Raw genomic sequence first — 22,796 nt, 5'->3', positions numbered from 1 at the left:
TCACTTTATTCTGTATCTTATAGGCTGTTGAGAGGTGACTTGTGCCTGAACTATAGGGCAATCTCCAACCCTGCCCTAATGGAAATGCTGCACATCTGCAAGTCAAATGGCTGAAGAGTCATTTGCTCTAGAGATCTCAACCTAGCTTGTGACAGTAATAGATCATGCTGGAGAGACATATACATGTTTCCCAGAGACTGATGCTTCTCTGGAATAGACTTCCTATTCATGTAAAACAGAGCTCCTCACTGAGCCTATTCAAACACAACATAGATAATTGGATGGAAGGCAACAAATTCACCCCAAGGGAAGCTGGTGTTGATCACAGACCCTCTCTGTTCATAAATACATTCTGTAAATGTTTTGCGAACTACCCAAAAAAACAAAAAACAAAAGGGGATACTTGGGATTAACATGGCTAGGCTTGTAAAGGATATAGGGCCACTAGTCTAGTAATCTCCTATGAACCTATAAATAAATATATATATATCTATATATATATATCTATATATATATATATATATATATATATATATATATATATATATATATATATATGTGTGTGTGTATAGGGTCTACCTGAAAACACCAAAAGTGCACAACACCGATGACGAGAACACCGACACCGGAAGATCGACAATGGAGAAGACCGACAGTTGAGAATCCCGACTCTAAGAACACCGACATGTTAAGGTAAGTGTGCGATAGGGACGGACGTTAGGGTCAGGGTGTGGGTAAGGTAAGTGTGTGATAGTGATGGACGTTAGGGTAGGGTGTGGGTCAGGTAAGTGTGCGATAGTGACGGACTTTAGGTTTAGGGGCAGGTTAAGTGAGTAAGAGTTAGGGTGCGGATAAGGTAAGTGTGTGATAGTGATGGACTTGAGGGTTAGGGGTGGATTAAGTGAGTTAGAGTTAGGGTGTGGGTAAGGTAAATGTGCGATAGTGACAGAGTTAAGGGTTAGGGGCAGATTAAGTGAGTTAGGGTTAGGGTGCGGGTAAGGTAAGTGTGCGATAGTGACGGACCTTAGGGTTAGGGTTTGGGTTAAAGTTAGTGCATAGATAGTTGTGTATGTAAGGTTTAGTGTAGGTTTGTAAGGTTTTTGGTGTGCTTGTGTTGTGTGTGTGTATTTCGGGAAAGATATTTATTTTTGTTGATTGTCAGGATTTTGGTTTGTCGGGCATGTGAATTTTCGTGTTTTTGAACTTTCTTTTTTTGTCAGTTTTTTCATGTCGGTTATTTCGTTGTCGGTGTTTTGGCATGTCAGTGTTATCAAGTAGACCCATATATATATATATATATATATATATATATATATATATATATATATATATATATATATATATGGGTCTAGGACTATTCACTGAAAGCACATTTCACTGAAAGTCAAATGACTGTGTACAAATCACTGAAAGCTCAATTCACTGAAAACTCAATTCACTGAAACACATTTCACTGAAAGTTATATATGGCCTTTTCCCCACTGTTATGCGACCTTTGAGTTAGCATATATAGTAAGGGTGTGTGGGGGGGGCATAGCCCCCACATTTTTTAGATATATATTAAGTTCAGAAAAGAGTAATTTATTGGAATCACAAGTATCCCTGTATATAGTTCAACACCCTCCCTTACTATATATACTAACTCCAGGATCGCACAACAGTGGGGAAAAGGCCATATATAACTTTCAGTGAAATGTGTTTCAGTGAATTGCGCTTTCAGTGAATTGTGTACAGTTAAATGTGTTTCAGTGAAATATGCTTTCAGTGAATAGTCCTAGACCCAGATATATATATATATATATATATATATATATATATATATATATATATATATGTTTACTATTAATATATATATCTATATAGGTTTACTATTAAAATTTCGAAACAAACTCCGTCAACTGTACTATTGTCAAACACGGAAGTTTGAAAACGGTAATATCGATGAACAAAAAAACAACCTAGGAACGGGTTTTAACATGGGTCGAGATAGGGGAGATGTATGTAGTTCGGAATAACACTGAACACCTATCTCCACCCATGTTAAAACCATTCCTAGGTTTTTTTTGTCATTGATATTACCGTTTTCGAACTTCCGTGTTCAACAATAGTACAGTTGACGGAGTTCGTTTCGAAATTTTAATAGTAAACCATATATATATATATATATATATATATATATATATATATATATGAATCCGTATTCTGTCATGTATGCATATTCTGTGTTGTGAAGCAATGTACCACATATGCAAATTAGCAGGTGCCATATATCCCCCCATGTTCTTCTTTGGGGGCAGTAATGGTGATCGAATTTACTCTGGATAACTCTTAATGTACTGTTATATTGAATAATCCACATTTTTCATAACTGCTAGTCATGGTTGATATCAGAGTTATCCTCAAGACACTTTCCGCTATCAGAGTTCCAAAGGTGAGTCGTGGGTACTGCTTTGATTATAGAAGCTTCAGTGAACTCTGTAGTCTGACATACTTATCTTGCTCTCTTTATATCATTTTGGCTCTTTTTTTTTTTTTTTTTTTTGCATCTTCTTCACCATATTATCAGGGTTTAGAAGGACTTAAGGCATACAGATGTTTTACTACAAAGAATCTCTTATGCTAATTGTATCTTTTGTTACAAGGTATCAGTAAACTAACCAATTTTGATTTATTTGCTCTCTTGCAAATATTTGTAGTTAAAAATTTGCATTACACAGTGGAGACACCATCTGTTACAGATGTAAATGGAAGGAAATGATGAGGAGTTGTATCTCCGTCTATAAATGGTAGAAATGAAAACCCAATTTAGTATCAAAATATATCTCACAGCTGTCAGTGTTGATAACCCTTAAGTTGACATATATGTGCAAGGATCTCCAGAAACTTTAGTTATGAGAAGTTGGGGTAACAACAAGATTTGTTGAAGATGCTGAAATGTGAATGCTAAGTATTTCTATATGGTTTGGCAATGTCCAAAGGTTGTACATATATGGTCATGAGTGATTCACTGTCCATGTATTGCTGCTATAACTACTCATCATTCAATTAATAATGTCAAATTTTGGTTATTAGGTATTTTATCATTTGATCCATTACTTACTAAAGTTTTATATTATTATATTAGAACTCTGGTCGCTAAAAAAAACTCTCAGTTATTTACAGTGGATGAAAATATATCCAATAAGACAGGAGTAACTAGAGTCATAGGCTTAGACTATGGTACACTCCACACTTAAGAAATGTTGGTGTGCATATTTGTCCAGTTTTCTATTCTGTTTAGATGAAATAATTAGATAATATTCTTAGCTTTTACAAGCAGAGAATATTATGATATATTTTATTGTATTTGAGGGTTAAAATTGTGTTATTTAATCTTCAGTATGTTTTATATAATGTTTATCTTGTGTTTAGAATCATTGTTTTCAAGCATGTTTTTGTAAGGACTGTCTTTTCCTGTTTGACAATCTATTGGATTTTATTGATATTTTGTAATGCATTGACTGTCTTGAACCGTGTTTTAAATATTGTTCATTGTCAGTAAATGTTTGTGACAAATAAAGTAAAATAAAACAAATGTGCATACAGGCTACAAGAGAGTTTATTTTTAGAGATAATAGCATTAAAAATAAAATAAGTCTTACAGTTGCTTTGCCACTGATTCTTTATGGCAGTGAAGTATGGCATACGGGATTTAACCCCTCCAAAAGAGTGCAGTGCATACAGTAGGAGGTAAAAGTTTCACTAGCAGGGTATCTGCACTGATGCAAACATTTTAAATCCCCCAATGTGTAGTACATGGGAATTGTATTATGCTTCGACCTGCATTAATGTTATGCTGTGAAAGTTTCTCTACAATTGGGTCACCAAATTCACATTCACTGTGTTAGTGTTAAGTGCCTAAGTCACAAGACAACAAGCTTCAAAACACAGATGACTGTTTCTCATAAGAAATCACTGACAGTGTTGTTTCTGTCTATGCAGTGCCAGTAATATTGCTGTTTAGGAAAGTTTCTCCTTTCTTCATGTTTATGTGACTGCAAAGTTTGTATATATAAGACCAGTGGCAGTGCAGAGGAACATTGCTTGCTGTTTAACTTATTCTTGTGGTGATTCACTGATTTGTAGTCAAGGATGTAGTTCCTCAGCATCTTGTTACTCTAGTATTCATACTGGAACCTGTTATACAAGCCAAAACAAGTTAAATTTCAGTGAATGTTCATATATTTCACATTTGTGAAGTGCTTTCAAAGGCAAAATGTAAAACATCACTACACATTTTATAACAAATATAGATTTTATAGCCACTCCCAGAAAGGAGTTCTGCTGATAAAGACTTGAACCACAAAACGCAATATCTAGAATATGACGTATTTTCAAGTTATCTTTGTGCATGTGTTTGTGTGTGTATGTGTGTGTCTGTATTTGCTTGTGTGTGTGCTAGTGCTTGTGTAAATACATGTACATATGCCTGTATGCATTTATGTGTTACTATGCATGCATGCCTGTATGGGTTCACTAATATATGTCTGCTTATACTGCGTATGTGAGTGCAGCTGTGATGATAATAATGTGTGTGTGTGTGTGTGTGTGTGTGTGTGTGTGTGTGTGTTTGTGTGTGTATGTCTGTGTGTGTGTGTGTGTGTGTGTGTGTGTGTACATTGCTGTCCCTACTACTTCGTAAAACATGCATAATCTGTTAACGCACCATCACTAAGTTTAAAAAAAATATGAGAGAAACTCCTCATTCACCGTTTTCCTTAGGAAATCACTGCAGACATGTTTTCTACTTGCATGCAGGCAGTAATTACTTTTGCATGTTATTTTTTTTTTTTTTTTGTCTTTTCTCCACATCTGTGTGACAATGGTGTTATACCATTTAAATAAGGTTGTTCTGGTGATGTGGGGACTTGTTTCCAGCAAAAAGTTGAAGTTTTAACTGTCTTGTTTCATCCATTTTAAGGTACAAAATACAGACTTGACAACATGTGGGGTAGCTGGTGTGTCAGTATCACAAGCACCATTTATAATAAGTCTTTATTAATTCCTTTACTAGACAGTGACGTTAAGTATACATGCATTAACAGAAGAGAAAACGAACCATAATCACATTTTTGTGCAGTATACATATGTTTTTTAACATTTTTGTAAAATTCTATATGTTTATTTATTTATGTATGTATGTATGTATTTATTTTGCTTTGTTTTGTTTTTAACAATTTTGTGACAAAAATCTGATCAGTGGTGACACTGGGACACACTGGAACATAGTGGGACTGCAGAAACAGAGAAACTGTTATCAATAGTCATTACATGTCTGAATTTAATTATATTGCTCAGCACATAACAAAATACTTACACTGAGATGCGTTTGCATGCTACATGTGATCAAATACTTGTAGATATAAAGCAGGTAATGGAATAACTCCAGTCTTATTAATTATTATAGCACTTAAGTGAGACTAGGAGGAATACTTCCCAAGCTTATTTTAATGGGAAATATGATCACACATTCTTTGTTTTCTGGCAATGCATTTTCGTATAATGCCTCAAAATGTAATAAGTTTATACATTTCAAAATGCATTTTCCTTCAATGAAATGTGCAATAGTTATACTACTTAAAAATGTTTGCAATAATCATGCATGGATAACATCTGTTTCTATTAGCTATCACTGTCCACAGTTTAAAAACAGAAAAATAAATGTTACATTCTGTCCCCCAAGACTATTACGCACTAGGCGACCTAACCCCTTTTTGACTGCTGGCTATATCTGCCATTTCTCTAGGGTGTTCTGACCTTGATTCAGTTGCTGCTCAAGTTATATTTTACTTCTAATTATAACTGCAATTGCAGTAGTTGTTAATGGACAAGCTGCTGTTTATACCTATTGAATAAGAAAAATCTTATACAGGTGTTATCCTTATCATGAATAGTATATTATACTGTATGACTAGAAACTAGCAACATGCAAAATGTCTATTCTGCTTACTGACCAGAACAATTATTTTTGGCTGTAGAACCAGAGCAAAAAAAACAGATCTCTGCAAAACAACTGGAAAAAACACAGACATCCAATATGCAAAATGATAAAATCTTTCATAGCAGCATAATGTACTCCATCAGGGCTTCTGCAGTGTACTGGCATAGACCCTTAAGGAGTTTAAGCAGTCTCTCCTCCTGCTTGACCATTGCTTTTATTTTTCATTTCAATGTCAGCTGTCCTCATTTGCAACTTTCTGGAAATATTTTTGAAAAACCTGAATGTACACAAGAGCTCTGAGCTTCAGATCTCCCACTAAAGTTGTATAACAAGGAAGAAGTTCTGAGATTTCAGTTCAAAAGAATGTAAGATTCTGCCTCTGCCATGGTTACTCTACCAGTCCCATTTCTCATTATAGGCAATGCAAAACAACCATGATGGTTACTGCTCACTAAACTGCTTTCTAATACTTTCTAGCCCCTGTGGCTGTTTTTATAGAGCCCCCTCTAGACTGACTTGCTTGCCCATCAGGCTGGGTCTGCCAATCATGGACAGTTTGCATAGCAATATTCATCTATGGGTAGGGGAGATAGAACTGTTACTATCCACCGTCATCTGCAGCTAACTGCAGGGAATGTTTTTTGTATATGCCTTACAATTTATACTAATGGGGTGGGGGGGGGGGGCAGCAAAGAATAAAATATGTTTGCATGGGCATTCCTGCCCATAATACATGAATGTTTGCCTCCCCCACAATAATATTGCAGTAGTAGTACTGTTACTCTTTAATGTTCACGATGGAGTAGTGCAATGCAGAAAAGACTTACAGCCTCCTCCAGAGGTACACCAAGTGGTCATAAGCTTCTCAAGCCTCTCCTTTTGCCTGGCAATCCAGCTTCCCAGGTCTGTAGTTAATACTAGGTTATTAGAGTTAGAAGTGGATGCCCTGTCCCTGCTTCAATATGCCATCACTAACTAAGCTTTTTGCTAAATGACTGGAGGAGTGCACATGTAATTTTTCTTTACGTGTGGAAATAGAACAGAGTCTGCAAACTATCAACCTATCAATTTAGCCTTGGCTGTAGGGAAGATAATAGAATAATTGTTGAAGGAAAAGCTTTTAGAATACATGGAAGTCATTGAGGCACACTGCCAGAGGCAATGGCTATTCATAACATATTCAGAATGTAGCACTGAGCCTGTTTCCATCCATCCATCCACAACCCCCTTTTTCCTATTTTTGCATATGGGGTAGGGGTGTCACTTCAACAGTGACAATCATCTAGAGCCAAGGTTTACACTACCAGGTGGCTAGACATATCATGGACTAACAACCCTTTTGATGATAGAAAACTCATTAAAAGCCACTCAACAAATCACAAATAAGAGGTCAAAAGTGTTTTGATGAGTTTAGAAAAAGTGTTTTCATAGGGAAAGTAAGTTGTTCTGTACCCCACATGCACTGTAAGACTAGATATATCAGCTCTCAGTTCACATAGCCCCAATGGTAGTAGTAAACATTCCTACAACTTAACATCTGGGATTTTTGCTCATTGTTTCAATGAGACGTCAGTTGATGAGAATGCTAAGTTTCATGAAACTATTTATAGCTGAACGGCCTTGTCAGAAATATCTTACAGAGTGCGAACAATACACTTCCATTCCTAAAACTCAAGTAGTCATAAAAAGTCATCCCCAGAAAAAAATTATTATCTCTGCATGCACTACGTTCAAAACTAGCTGAGTAAAACAGCTTTGTGTTTATACACCCTAACATCACTAATTTAATCAACAATTCATTAAACAGTTACATAATTAAATCATTTTACGTAGGGTTTAAGGAGTAACTGTTAATTCTCAAAAATTATCCACCATGGATTGAGCAAGTACATGGCACAAAACATGTACCAGATCCCTATATAATTCACAAAACCTATGAGATAGCACAGCAGTTATCAATGTACCACTGTACCTAGAATAGTCTGGTCACATAGTAATACAAATGACATCTGGTGGTGTCTTACATGATTCACAGTGGAGTAAAATTTGACATTATAGCTACTAGTAAAGGCTATAGGAGGGAAGACTGAATACACTACAGTCATAAGATGATCCTGCTATACAGATGCATTGCTCACTAGAATATATCAGAGATAAACCATCAGCTGTCAAAGTAAGGAAATCAGTGGAATCTTAAATAAACCATATTTCATATGCTCTGGCACATATACCAGCCCAGTTGCCATGAACAGAAGTGCTGCAGTACAGCTACACTGCACCCGCCACCCACAAAATAATCATTCTAACAGCAGCCAGTGTGAGGTACCACAACATGCTCGATTTAATACCCACACAGGAATGGCAAGTAACACCAAACAGTGGGAGGTACCATGGCACACTCCATCCATCAATCATATAGCAATAAAGCTAACACCAGACAATGGGAGGTACCACAAAACATTTCAGCCACTATCCACACAGTAAAACCAAGTAGCAGTAACAATTGGGAGGTACAAATGCACATTGCATGCACCACCCAAACAGTAATGACAAGTAGCATCAGCCAGTGGGAGGTATCATACCACACTCCAACTATTGCACATGTAGTACTGATATATAACAGTAGCCAGGAGGAGGTATACCAGTACACTCCATCTGGCACGCATGTAGTATTGATAAGTAACACAAGCCAGTGGGAGGTACTACAACATACTCCATCTGACATCCACACAGTAATGACAAGTAACACCAACCAGTGAGTGGTACCATACCACACTCTATCTGATACCAACACAGTAATGCCAAGTAACACCATCCAGTGGGAGATACCACTGCACACTCCATTTGCCACCCACACAGTAATGACAAGTAACAACCCCAATGAGTGGTACCACTGCACACTCTATCAGATACCAACACAGTAATGCCAAGTAACACCAGCCAGTAGGAGATACCACAGCACACTCCATTCTATATCTATAGAGTAATGACAAGCAACACCAGACAGAAAGATGTACCACAGCACTCTCCATCTGCCAGCTACAAAGTAATGACAAGTAACACCAGCATGTTTATTTTGTCTGTCATCAGACACCTGAACTAATATGGCTACATTTATTTTGTCTCTCATCAGAGACCTGAACTTCCAAGATGGGCACATTTGCCAGTGCCTCTAACGCATACCTACTGTTGGATATTGTACATGCAGCTGGAGAAGACAGCTCAAGAATATATTGTCTGCAAGCCTGGGCTCATCATTTATTAATACTGACAAGTAAAACCAGTGCTCCACTCACTCATCTGACTCCCCTGGCATGAGCCCCCAGAGGGACACCATGACAAGTGGGCATGCGGGATTCCTAATTACACATAGAGACCATCAATCTCACCATCCCAATACACTTATATCAGAAGTGCATCCTCCAACCTGAGACTTATGTTCAGGATAGCACTTATAATGGCTACTGTACATACAATATTTATTTATTTATTTGACATTTGTTAACCAGGATAGTCCATCTGAGCAAAATCTCTTTTTGAGTGGATGCCCCGGGGAAAAAGCTCCACACTACAAGTAAGCAAGAAAAATTTACAAAAATTGAATACAATATAAAATAAAACTGTTAAGCAAATGTAGATAAAGCTCCACAGTACAATATAGTAAGAGGCATTATAACACTGAAGAAAAACATAGCAAAGAAATGTACAATAAAACATTTGAGTGAATTTACATAACACACTGGGTTACCTTCAGAGGGCGACTGTACAATACAGGGCAGTTATGGAAGGGAGTAATAGAGAGGAGAGTGGTAGAGACAGGGGTGGATTCATGTGAGATTATTACAGAAGCAAATCCATGTGTTATTAAGGTACCTTTTTGAGAGTTTTCTTGAATTCATGGATATGGTAAATATTTCTAAGGGTCATGGGGAGCTTGCTCCATGCAAGATAATAAGAATCCTGTCCTAAAATACATGGATCAGTCTGGCATGATGGCAAATCTGCTATGGGTGAACCCATGCTACCACTGTGTGATTATCCTATATTTCTCTATTGGCAGGACACATCCTATCTCTCAACCTTTTCTGTCTGGATGGAGGACAGAGCCACTGATACTTGGGAAAACAGTCCTCAAATCAGAAATATATTTTAAACATTTATGCCAGTGACCCTAACACTTGATACAGTACAAAGTGATACGTCTTTGTATGTATCAGCTTGCAATTTACAAGAAAAATCTAATCTGTTATTTAGTTTGTTTATTTGTTTGTTTGCATGTTTCTCTGTCTGTTTATTTGCACTTCTTGACCAGGGTAGAACACTGATCCTACTGAACCATTTTTTAGGTTCAGTCCAGGAATATATGAATTTTCCATCAGATGGAAAATAACACACAGTAGTCACAGTATAATGATATAATTGTTAGACAGAATATAAATTTTGAAACATTTACAATCGCAGACAGAATAATGATTCTAAACAGTCAGAATTATAGTATAGTGCATGTAGAACCTATACAGGGAAGACAGATTTTTGAATGGATTTAAGAAATTCCATTGTTTAGGAAGGATTTTCATATTTCTTGTTTAAATAAGGACTGCAGTTCTGTGTGAAATTTAGAAAAGGGGGAATAGATTTTATATGTGAAGGGTTGGTAGCTCATTTTTTTGGGCAAGGACAGAAAATGAATAAATGCTCAGTGGGTTGTAGTTTTGAATGAGGGGCAAGAAGGGTAAAGGCATGTGCTGGGAGGGATCTAAGGTTGTAGTTAGGGGTAATGTTGGTATGTAGTCTTTCTTGAACATTCCCTTTTCTCTCAGGTATGGCAATCTCAACGCTGGTATCCATATGTTAGGGAGTGTAAGATGCTTGACCTGCATTAGGTGTGCAGTTGGACTAACTCCCCTTCAAAAAACAAGTTTTAAGGAGAGCACTGATGTTTGATATTCACTCTTTTTCTGTATTTTTTGTTTTTTGGGCCTCAGCAATGCAAGTCTTGAGAGTTCAATAGAAAACCCTATAGATCTTATCACAGACTGTAGAACATATATGCATATTTGCAAAATGATAAATCTTGTGACTTGTGAAGGCTAAAACAGAATGTCTAGGTATAATTAGGGGCATCCATGCAAATCATAGACACTGGAAAGTTATCAGGCACACATATTATCATTCTGCAGAACCCCCTGTGGTGGAGTTAACTACAAGTAAATAAAATGTTCATGCTGAACATTCAGCATGTACAAAGGAAGGGTGGGCTACTCAGCTGCGCTGCAGACTAATGCTGTTTATTCTTCCTTTATGACAGTTAGATACATGAGAGTGATGATGCCAACATTACAGCCCTTAATATGAAGACCATGACTGCTATAAGTATTTTTTTGGGTCTTTGTATACACAGTCTATTTGTTTTTAATGAAATGTGATGCTGGTATGTACAATTTATTCCCAGTGTCACTTCAGAAAATGAACTTTTACTCAGTTGGATCTTTCTGGTAGACAAAAGGAGCAAATAAATAAATGAATGATTGAATGGCCACAGAAAGGCCACACCACATACACATATACTCACCCTTATAAGGAATATGTATTACCTCTGTGAATTCCCTGGCTTGACACTCAAAATACAGATAGAAGTCATGTCTATGTCAAGCATATAACTACCATATTATTATAGTAATTCTTCCTATATTATTTAATTTCTCAAGGATCATTTTTGTTGCAAGTTTTTTGTTGTTAGTGAAATTCTTGTATTATTTTTTTCCAAGGCACGCATGCTGATAATGAGAAATGTGCAAAAAAAAAAAAAAAAAAAAAAAATGTTAAGTAATCTGGAAAATAATCTTTTATAATCTAATACCTCCAACTGCTATCACTATTGCTGTTACTGGGAAGAATAGAATTGTCATACACAGTACCTTGTTTTAGGGTTAGTCCTGATTTTCAAAAAATATCAGACTAAAGTATTAATGTTCTCTCTTGAATTTCTCAAGATAATCTGATATCCTCCTCTTTACAAGAACATATTGATAGACTGAATCTACCAAATCATTAATATATATATATATATATATATATATATATATATATAGCTACTTTGCTTTTGCCACTATCTTTGTGATCAAGGATCATGTCTGATAAGATGCCATGGAAAAGCTCAGCTAATAAATGATAAATTAAAAAGAACCTCCATCTTTCCTTGTTTACCCAGAGTGCAGTTGTTTGTTACCTACATAAGGGGCATCCTATATTCAGTTCACATGTAAAAGTGGCGATCCCAACTGAATGTGTACATATTATATTACCAGAATATTATGTATCCATTCTTAAAGTTCAGATGAAAGTGGTCTTCTGCAATATTAATCATTCAGTATGACTGATGTTTGCTTTGCTACTAATAACAGCTAATCTTGAGAATACTACTAACACATATTTCTGTACAGATCAACTATGCTAAGCAGGACATATTTAGTCAACAAATAGTAAAATAAATAATAAAAATGGCATATTTATTACTACTGCCCTCTCTCTCCCTGTAACAAATTCTCTGTTTTGCTTTCAGACAACTGACATAGTTATCTAATGAAAAAACATAGCTAAAATAATTTCTATGGGATTCATAGCCATAGCTCTCAACTGTCCCTGATTTTGCAGAATATCTCTGATTTTACCTCATACTATTCCTCTGTTCAGTGTTAAATATTTGCTTTTTCTGGTAAATCACTGAGGATTAGTGTCAATCAATAATGTCAGATATTAAAGTTTCATATTGCTAACTGTTTGCAAATGTTGATGTATAACCTTTTGTTTTATTAAATTTAACAGAAATACTGAAGCATTTAACATCATTCTTGCTTTTTGAGTCTTTATCCCCCATGAGTTTTGGCTTTGCCTACAACTCTTGAACAAATAAGTTTAAGTGTATGTGCCCCCCCATTGAAATTATTCAGCTTTTCAGATATTTGGGTTCTTCTTCAAATGGAACATACTCTGCTGACTTTTTTATGTGTGCAAACTTAATTTCAAATTTTTCCAAAACCTAATACGTGCGCATGGTATCTTCACCGTTCCTTCTCCCACACTTAGAGTAGTATTGATAAAATATGTCCATAGCACAACTTAAATATGGCTTGGACCCTAGCCATTTCCACCAAGACCATCAATGATTTACTGTACATTAAATGACCCTTCAATTCTTGGCATGGAATAGACATTACTATAGCAATAACAGATGATGTGCTTGTGGTATATTGAAGATTTACCCATGGCTGGTGTGGTTTAATCATAAGGGTGAAGCCCAAGTGATTAAACAAAGCCAACCATGGGTAAATCTTCAATATACCACACCACAAAGTCAGTTGTTGCTATTATATCAATGACGTTATTTAAGAAAAAAATTACTTATTTTTCTTAACTAATGTGTTTGTATGATAGCTCGTGGTTTTCTTCTGCTTTTGTTGGATATCCTGCTGCTTTTTTGATGTACTGCGCATGCATATGGGACTTACGTTCCAACACTTAATGCAGTATATCAGTGCTTTGGAAAGGAAGCAAAGGAGAAAGGAAGATCTCTGTTGCTAATTTTTTTTTAATAAGGTTGAAACTTGGACACTTTAGAGGTATGAGAGAGACAGGATGGAGAAAATACAAGGAAAATCAGGTATATTTCTTTAGATTTGAGTAACATACTCCTGGTATTTTCTCCATGCTGTCTCTCCCTCATACCTCTGAACTGTCAGGATTTCTAACTTTATTATTAGTATTACTTTTTTCATGATGAAGAAAACTTAAAAAGTTATAGTATATAGAAATGGAAAAAAATCTGGGTGAGCAGAATTTTTTCCATTGGCATATGCTCGATTTCCAATGGGCATGCTGATTGGGCTGACTAGTCAGCATGCTCATTTTTGAATGTTAATGGCCCGTCGTTCTATAATTGGTAATATTTTACAAATGCAGCAGCCTTATCATCACACATTGATGTCTCTACATCTTATATTCTGTGATATTTAAGCTATTTAATGTGAATCTGTGAATCTTTGTGTTATTTTTTTCTTCCCCTTCTCCACATGTTAAAAGATCAGCACACTTTGCCTTACCCAGCTTTTAAACATTCCTAGAGTTTCTTTGAAAAAGTTGACTGGCAGGAAGATGTGTACTTTATGCACAATCACTGAGAGTGCAGTGATGTGCTGTGAAACTCTATGAGTGCTGTAACATAATTGTCTGAAGACTATTGATTTGCATTTATGTACATTATTTAAATTTGGAAAAAAAGCATGCTAAAACAATGTGACAATTAAATAAAATAAAAAATAAAAAATAAATAAATAAAAGAATGTATGCCTGGCACACTTATGTAGTGAGAAAATATGCAAGGGAGATGTGACAAGATTAGTTTCACTAGTTTAAATATTATTAATTATGTGGACTGGCACTCACAGATTATGAGCTGCTATCTGCATTGAGTGATCCAGCAGTTTTGCTTATTCTTAAATCATAGAGCTCCTGGAAGTTATTAATTTATTAGTAATTATTCATCAAGTCACTTTTTTAAGGTTAACAGGAGTCAAAAAGCTATCAGAGAGGATGTAGTTGGTGGGATGATGATCTAACAAAAGAAGACATGTATGCTATAACATGGTAAATTATATTTTTAACCTATGTAGCATTTACCCTGCCTATATTCAAAGTGTGTGAGTGTGTATGTGTGTGTGTGTGTGTGTGTGTGTGTGTGTGTGTGTCTGTCTGTGTGTGTGTGTGTCTTTGTGTACCTGTCTGTTTATTTCTGTAAACCATTACATAGCCAAGGAGTATGCCCCATTAAGTACAACAATAATTTACCTTGAGGAAAGATATAATTCTCCCTTTGCCTTTCAATACAGCCATGCATGAAAATGTATGTGGAAACTAATTTAGTGCAATTATGTTGATCCACAAACTTTGTCAGAGCATGCTTCTTTGCCTATGATCAGTAGTCATCTGTGTTACTGACCACATGCAAAGAAATGTGCTCTGACATCAATGTAATTGGTTTTGTTGTCAGTAATGTTGTGTAGCACTGGAATAATGCACACTGGCAGCTTCAGCAAAAGTTTAATTACATGTTGGTCTCTATGTGTGTAAGGGTTAAAAAAAGAAATGAAAAAGAAACTGAATTCTCATGAGATTCACTTTACATAGTCTGTTTTATATACCTGTGTCCTAGAATCAGATTTACTATGATTAATGACGTTTCTTGTTTGACGTCCAACTAATGAGTGCAAAGACATCTAAATCTACAAAAAATTGTATTGATATGTAGCAACACCCAAAACATTGCACAACACTTTGTAGCAATCGCTTTTGTGGGTGGCAAGACCCCAGTACACCATGGGAGCAAGTCCTCACCCCTTCAAAATCTATATAAACCAACTCTGAAGTTGCACAAAGTTGGAGAAAAGGGAAGACGAGGAAAACAAAAATAAAACTCACTTTGAGGGGTATTCAGAAACAAAATGTTCAGTGTATTAAGTGAAATAGTTCTGTGACTGGGGACAAATGAGGGAGTGAGATTTAAAGATATGCAAATCACTAGAGAGAAAATAGTTTGATATGAACCTCATGATAATAATTGCATAATGATGAGTGTCTACATTTTAGTGAGAAATTTCACATATGCAAACAATGAAGTTAACCATTGTGACATAATTCAGAAATATGTAAAATTAACTTGATGAGCCATGGTGATCAGGTTGGCTGAGCACCATAATTTCTCAATGTACAGAGATTTACGTGTATAATATGCTATACATGCTTTTGCTTGTCAGCATGTATTTGTGACCACAGTAGGAGATTGTGTCCACAATGTTGCATGTTTACACTCTCTGTGTCACGGAACAGTCCACCAGAAGCTGACATTCCCATGGGTTGGGAGGGTGGCCTAATGGTTAAGGTGTTTGCCTTGCAAGCACAAGGTGCAGGGTTTAGGGGGTTGGGAGGGTGGCCTAATGGTTAAGGCGTTTGCCTTACAAACACAAAGTGCAAGGTTTGAGTCTCACAAGGGATAATTGGCTAGGCTTACAATGGCTCGCAAGGGCAGTTAGCCTAGTACTAACCTATGACTATGACTATGATTCCATCATCTCCACAACCACAACGCTGTTAATAGCTGTCATATGGGAAAGATATTGTGCCATCCTGATGTGGAATTGAGGGGAATGCATGGACTACCCATCTCAGCAGACATGACTTTTTGTATAGCTGAACCATTCTTGCAACAGGGATCTTTCACCTTCTGACAAAGGGCACAGTAGGAGTTTTGCAGATATCAGCCTTACAAATCCTACATTAGTTCCTTGATGTGATAATGCAACATTTGCAGAAGCACATTTGCTTTTTAAAGACAGAAAAGAGAACCATCACTATGCTGTCATTCTACAACATGGCCTGTTTTCCAGAGGTCCTAGGAGTCACTGGCTTCACCCACATTGCCATCACGATCCCACCATATCCATATTGTATCCAGCATATCAACCAGAAGAATTTCAACTCTATCAGCTGTCAGGTGGTCTGCAATGTACAGGGCAAGGCAAGATTGGTAAAACCCTACGTTAGGAATGGTAGTGATGACAAAGTAGACATATATTTTGTCACTAGGTTTGCTCTTTTCATTGAGGAAGTTGCCAGAATTACTAAAACACATTGGCACATTGTATTGAGTAACCATCTTTTTATGCAGTATATACTACCTGTGCCAGCATTTCACACATGGTAATGTTCCACTTAGTCATCTAGTTGGTAGGTGTATGCATTGCAAATTATATAGTCCACAATTCTCAGTTCCCATAAATCTGGGTAGAAGACCACTCATAATAGTGTTTACTGTTGTGTTTTGCATGTGATGCAAGACACAAATTGGAACAATGGCTAACCACCATCTTCAATACCCAGACTGAGACAAAAATGGAGTATAACCCTGCAGAGTTATAGATGAATAACATTATTGAATGCACATTTCTACTACTGAAGGTCCATGTTTGTTGCCTGGATATATCTGATAGAGCATAGCAGTATGTTCCTGAGAGCTAGAGCAAGTTATTGTAAGATGCATGTAGTCTGCAGTATACTTCATAATATGGTGCTACAGCAAATATTATAATGAGAAGATACTACAGCACTGCCTGACATACCTGTGGCAGCAGCAAAGGAGGGGATGGGTGCTGAGTCAAGGAAGGAACTTGCCACAGTTGGATTCCAGGTGAGACAGAGATGGGTGTAATACATCATAATACTGGCAATGAGGCAGCATTTGGTCCACGGCTATGGACAATGACAAGGCAAACAAAGAATAAAACTGATGAATACAATAATATACTTGGGATATACAGCATGGTGAAGTACAATGACAGGCTATGGTGAACATCCAACATTACCTTACTCATACAGGTCACAGGGATGGGTATGTCAAAGATATCATTTGCACAGGTAGGGTGGACCAGAGTGATAGGTGAGAGTAATGTTATTGTAGTTGGAGGAGTCTTGAGTGGTGGATGCAGTAGCAACATAAAGTGGGGGAGCCAGGTATCACATCTACAGCAGTGGTGTGGAGTGCCAATGGGTGGAATGATGGCTGAGGTATACCATATGTCCCAACATTGTCTGAGTTGGTGGCAAACCTCTCAAACTCTTAGTGCAAGAAATCTGTACAAATCCTAAAATAGGGGGTGTGATGTCCCCACTCTCGACCAGTAATCAAGGAGCCTGAATCCTTACCACTGGCACTGGAGAGGACATTCACTTGTAAAAAAAAATGGATATACCCAGTATTTCCAGATGCAGCTCCCTGCATCAAGCACAGTTTCCCTTAAGAGCACACAGGGAGCACACTCAGTCTGGGGTCTGCCTTTCTCTATCTGTCTCCCTCCAGGGCCACAATAATACTCCCCACTGGCACAGTTATAGGGTTGAGATCTCAGCCAAGTGTCCAAATCAAGTCTCCTAGCACCTTCTCTGTGAAACCAGTGCTTTGTGTCCCTGTTCCAAGTAGCTGATGCACACACACTTTGAGATTTGATTTTCACAGACACACACACACACACACACACACACACACACACACACACACACACACACACACACACACACACACACACACACACACAGGCACACATACACACACACACACACACACACACACACACACACACACACACACACACACACACACACACACACACACACACACACACACACACACACACACACACACACACACACACACACACACACACACGCACACACACACACCTGGGAAAGGCTGACTTAGATTTACTAGCTATGTCCCCTTCTACCCAGACTAAATGTTATTTACACTGCCACCAGACACCCCAAAGCCAGCTACTCTAAGGTTCTTGCAAGGGCACCCAATTATACTGAATGAAATTAATATTAATACAAATGGTAATGTTGACCAAAGGTTTGCCATCAAAATGTTGAGCGCACATTGGTCAACACTGCAAATGCTAACTCCGACCTGCGATTGTTGAAAATGCCGAGCACCGATCTTCTGAACTGCAAAATCTTGCCCCATGTTTTTCCCATATTAGCACTTGTTTTTAGGTGTAGAGCACCAGAAATGTCGACATTCGGTGTTTTTGCAACATTTTGAAACATCAGCATTATGGGTTTCAATTAAAGGTGTCGATAATATGCACATTCATCAATGTGCCCTCAACATTTTGATGGTAAACCTTGACCAAACACCCAGGCTTTCAGGAGTGGCCACGGTGTCACCAATAGATATAAGTGCTCTCACAGATTAAAATGTTCTCTAAAGGACCAGCCACAATGAAACGTTTAAATATATTTAATAATAAATAATAAAATAATATGAAAATACTAAATATATATTTACAATAAACACAAGAGTTTCAGTTACAGGAAATATTACGAATAACAGAGGTGGAAAGATTCACACAGATACAGAAAAACAGTATTTAACTAATCTCACTATATTTTCCTGACTGATCTAAAGACTAACTGTTCCCTAGTTAAATTACTTACTACAGAAAGGCAAGATGAAGTAGGTGAGGGGTCCTTCCTTGTCAGGTTACAAGAAAAGAGTGCAATGAGACTTCAGTCTCACCTAGTATTAAAATATCATTTTAGTGATGGATTACAGAATGACATCACATACATCTGGTCATCTGACTTCTGGTTCCCATGCATCCCCCCTTGGCTAGAAGCTGTCAGGATTTAGCACCTATGTGTCAATAATGCACACACACACAGCCTTTCTAAGATCTGCTGCAGCTCCTGGAAGTCATAAAACAATTTCAAACCTTCACCCTTCCAGAGTAGCAATTAATTCACCCCAATGACAATGCAGGAAGCTTCCTAGTACAGACTTTTTGTCTCTAGCTGCATCGAGAACTGTAAGTTACAGTCTTTATGACCTAAATTTAGTATGTAATTTCTTACTATTTTTCAAAGTCAGGTGGATTGAGATTAACCTCTTCTCTTCCAGTATCCTTTATTACAATATATATATTTTAACAGTTAGAATAATGCACATACATTTCTTCTTCTGTCCAGCAGGACACACTGTTGATACATTTTTAATAAAATCAACTTTATAAATACATTTTTTCTTCGCAAGCATCTGTACAAATCAGTTTGATATTTGAATGACGTATAATTCTTAAAATAAATCCAGCTATCTGTGCTGGCATATATTACACATCCGCTGCCCTACTTCTCCTGGCATAGCTGGCAACATCTCACATTTATTTATTTTATTTATTTTACATTTGTTAACCAGGCTAGTCCAACTGGATGAATATCCATTTTCAGTAGAGGCCCGGGGAGATAAGCTCCAATTTGTACAATTTGTTAATACTAACTTAAACATCTAAGCATAACATTGACAAAAATAAGAGAAATCTTTTTAACATTTTTCAAACCTTGAATAGGTAGAAAGCAAGGAAAAGAAAAAGAAAGAAAGAGAAAAAAAGAAGAACTAGGAGTAATAAAATTATAAAAAAGACCCTTGTTCATATATTGTGAGGAAAAAAAATATCAGCAAGAGTAGACTTTGAGAAATCTACTTATCTAATAAAATTCGAAAGACTGAGTTTATTAAGGATTTCACTGACATAGAAGTCTGAAGTTGAAGGATAAAAGAAAAAAAAAGTGGGTATAACATAAATTGCTTAAGGCAGAAGTTAGTCAGGATTACAACTAGGGCAAAGCCAATGTTTTTTTAGGTATATTTTAAGTTTTGATTTGAAGTTAGTTAGAGAGGAAATAGAGGTAAGATCAGGAGGAAGAAAGTTCCATTTTTTCCCAACTACATTAGAGAAGAGACCATCGCCTGCTCTGTTGTTGGATTTGCTGGAGGAGATAAGTAGTTTATTTGAGGAGTGCAGGGAGTTAAGATTCAGGTAGGGAGTAATAAGGGTAGATAGACTTGGGGTCTTCTTTGGTTGGTAAAGTATTTTGTGGGCCAATGTAATTTGGTTAAACTCAAGTAGATTTTGAAATTCAAGCCAGCCTAGTTGAGATAGATTCTGGCAATGGTGTGTTCTAAATGGTCGTCCAGTGGCAAATCTAGCAATGCTATTATAGGATTTAACCAGTTTAGAGAGATTGCTTTTTGAAAGGTGAGTATAGATAGTAGAAGCATATAGAAGTGAGGAGATAAGGTGGGAGTGGGCGATACTTGTTTTAGCTAAAGGAGTGAGGAATGGCTTAATTCTGTAGAGGGCACCCATTTTTTTGTTGACTATATTTACAGTATTGTTGATATGCTCATTGAAAGTAAGGTGGTTGTCAATAGTAACCCCTAATAGTTTTGTTGTTAAGTCAGGTTGTATGTGAGTACCATTTTTTGATAGGACAGTGAAATCAGTAAGGGTGTGCTTTTGGGTTGGTGAAAATAGTAGGAGCTTCGTTTTTTTGGGGTTAAGTAGAAGACAGCGTTGAAGAAACCAAGACTCGACTTTATTAAATGCTTCTTGTGTTTTTAGTAAAAGATCAGATGAGGTCTTAGCTGAGAATAAAATTGTCAAGTCATCAGCATATTGTAAACATGTAGTTTGCGGAATAGCTAAGTGTAAGTCATTAATGAAAATTGAGAAGAGGAGTGGACCTAAAATAGAGCCCTGAGGGACTCCTAGGGTGACAGGCAGTAGGGAGGATAGTTGATTATCCCATAGGACTGCTTGCTGTCGGCTAGTAAGATAGGCTCTGAACCAGTTTATAGCCTGAGTATCAAATGAGGTGTGTAAGAATGTTTATTAATAGCTGGTGATTAACCATATCGAAAGCTTTAGACAGGTCTATAAAGAGAGCTGATGTGAGGATGTTGTTATTTCTGTTTTGGTTAATGGAGTTGCAGAAAGACAGTAGGGCAGTTGTAGTACTGTGGTGTGGCCTGAAACCATGTTGGCAATCAGCTAGCAAATTGTATTGAGTTAGATGGTTAAGTAATTGCTTTTGAATGCATTTTTCCATTATTTTTGCCAATGGGGATAATAGAGCTATCGGGCGATAGTTAGAGTGGTCATTAGAGTTCCCTCCTTTATGGAATGGAATGATGTGAGAGATTTTCCAGATGGTAGGGATTTCTCCCTCGGCAATAGTTCTGTTAATGAGGATGGAAATTGGGTAGGCTATAGCTTTGGCAGCTGTCTGCAAATATTCTGCTGGTAACTGGTCTGCTGATGGACTGCAAGGTTTAAGTTTTTGGATAAGTCTACATATATCTCGAGTGGGGACAGGTTGTAATTGAAATATAGGGGCTAAGGTCTTGTTTGTGTCTGAAGGGAATGTAATATCAGGTGAAAGTTGGTTAGCTAGTGCTTGTATAGTTTCTGTGAAGTAGGTATTAAAGGTATTTGCTGCTTGTCTAGGATTTTCTCTTTGACTGCCTGTAGGATTTGGAGTTTTGGTTTGACCTGGGTGAAGTAGTCTATTGATACTTGCCCAAAATTTTCGTGGGTTATTTTGGTATTTGGTTTGAGTGTTCATGTAGAATTGTTTCTTGTCTAAGAGAATAGCTAGTTTTGTTCTATTTCTCAACTGTTTATAGGTGAACACACTCTATTAGTCAGCATGGATAATATGGATAGTAAAGCCATCTCTGGTGTGATGCATACCATCTATGCAGGTCAGACATGTGATCATTCTCAAGGGGGGATAAATGCCTCAAAATAGGGACACATTTCAAATAATGTTCTTACAAACTTAGAAAATTACTAGAATGACAGGATTTGTGTTAGCATACATTTTCTAAAGGATATGAAGCCTGGAACTCAAATGTATATTATAATTTAGTGACTTCAGTCCTCGGAGACTTCCCAGAAAACCACAATTTTTTTAAGAAATGGACTAAAATTATGAGGCAAAAATCTGGACAGTTGATAGGTATGATTGGTGGCATCTTAATCAAGGGATGTTGCATAAGGTTGGGTGCATGTATCAGAAACCAACAGTGACCCCGACTTTGGCAGTCCAGTACACATTGAAATTCATGGCCTATGAACAGGCACAATTATGTTCCACTCATGGAAGGGCTACAGAGAAGTGTGTCGCCATTGAATTACAGAACTCTGACTGACTGGCCTAATAGAGTGTGTTCACAAGGGCTTCAGCTATGTTCATGGGAGTGTCCACACCCAGGTGTGAAAGCAGGCATGGATAATATGGATAGTAAAGCCATCTCTGGTGTGATGCATACCATCTATGCAAGTCAGACATGTGATCATGAAATGAGCATCTGTCCTCTAACAAGTCCATCATTGACCTGATCTGAATATGTGAAGCAATGACTGTC

The sequence above is a fragment of the Protopterus annectens genome, chromosome 11.part0 (assembly GCF_019279795.1).
Source record: "Protopterus annectens isolate FY-2018-M chromosome 11.part0, PAN1.0, whole genome shotgun sequence".
NCBI lineage: Eukaryota > Metazoa > Chordata > Ceratodontiformes > Protopteridae > Protopterus > Protopterus annectens.
Note: the sequence above shows the minus strand (reverse complement) of the source record.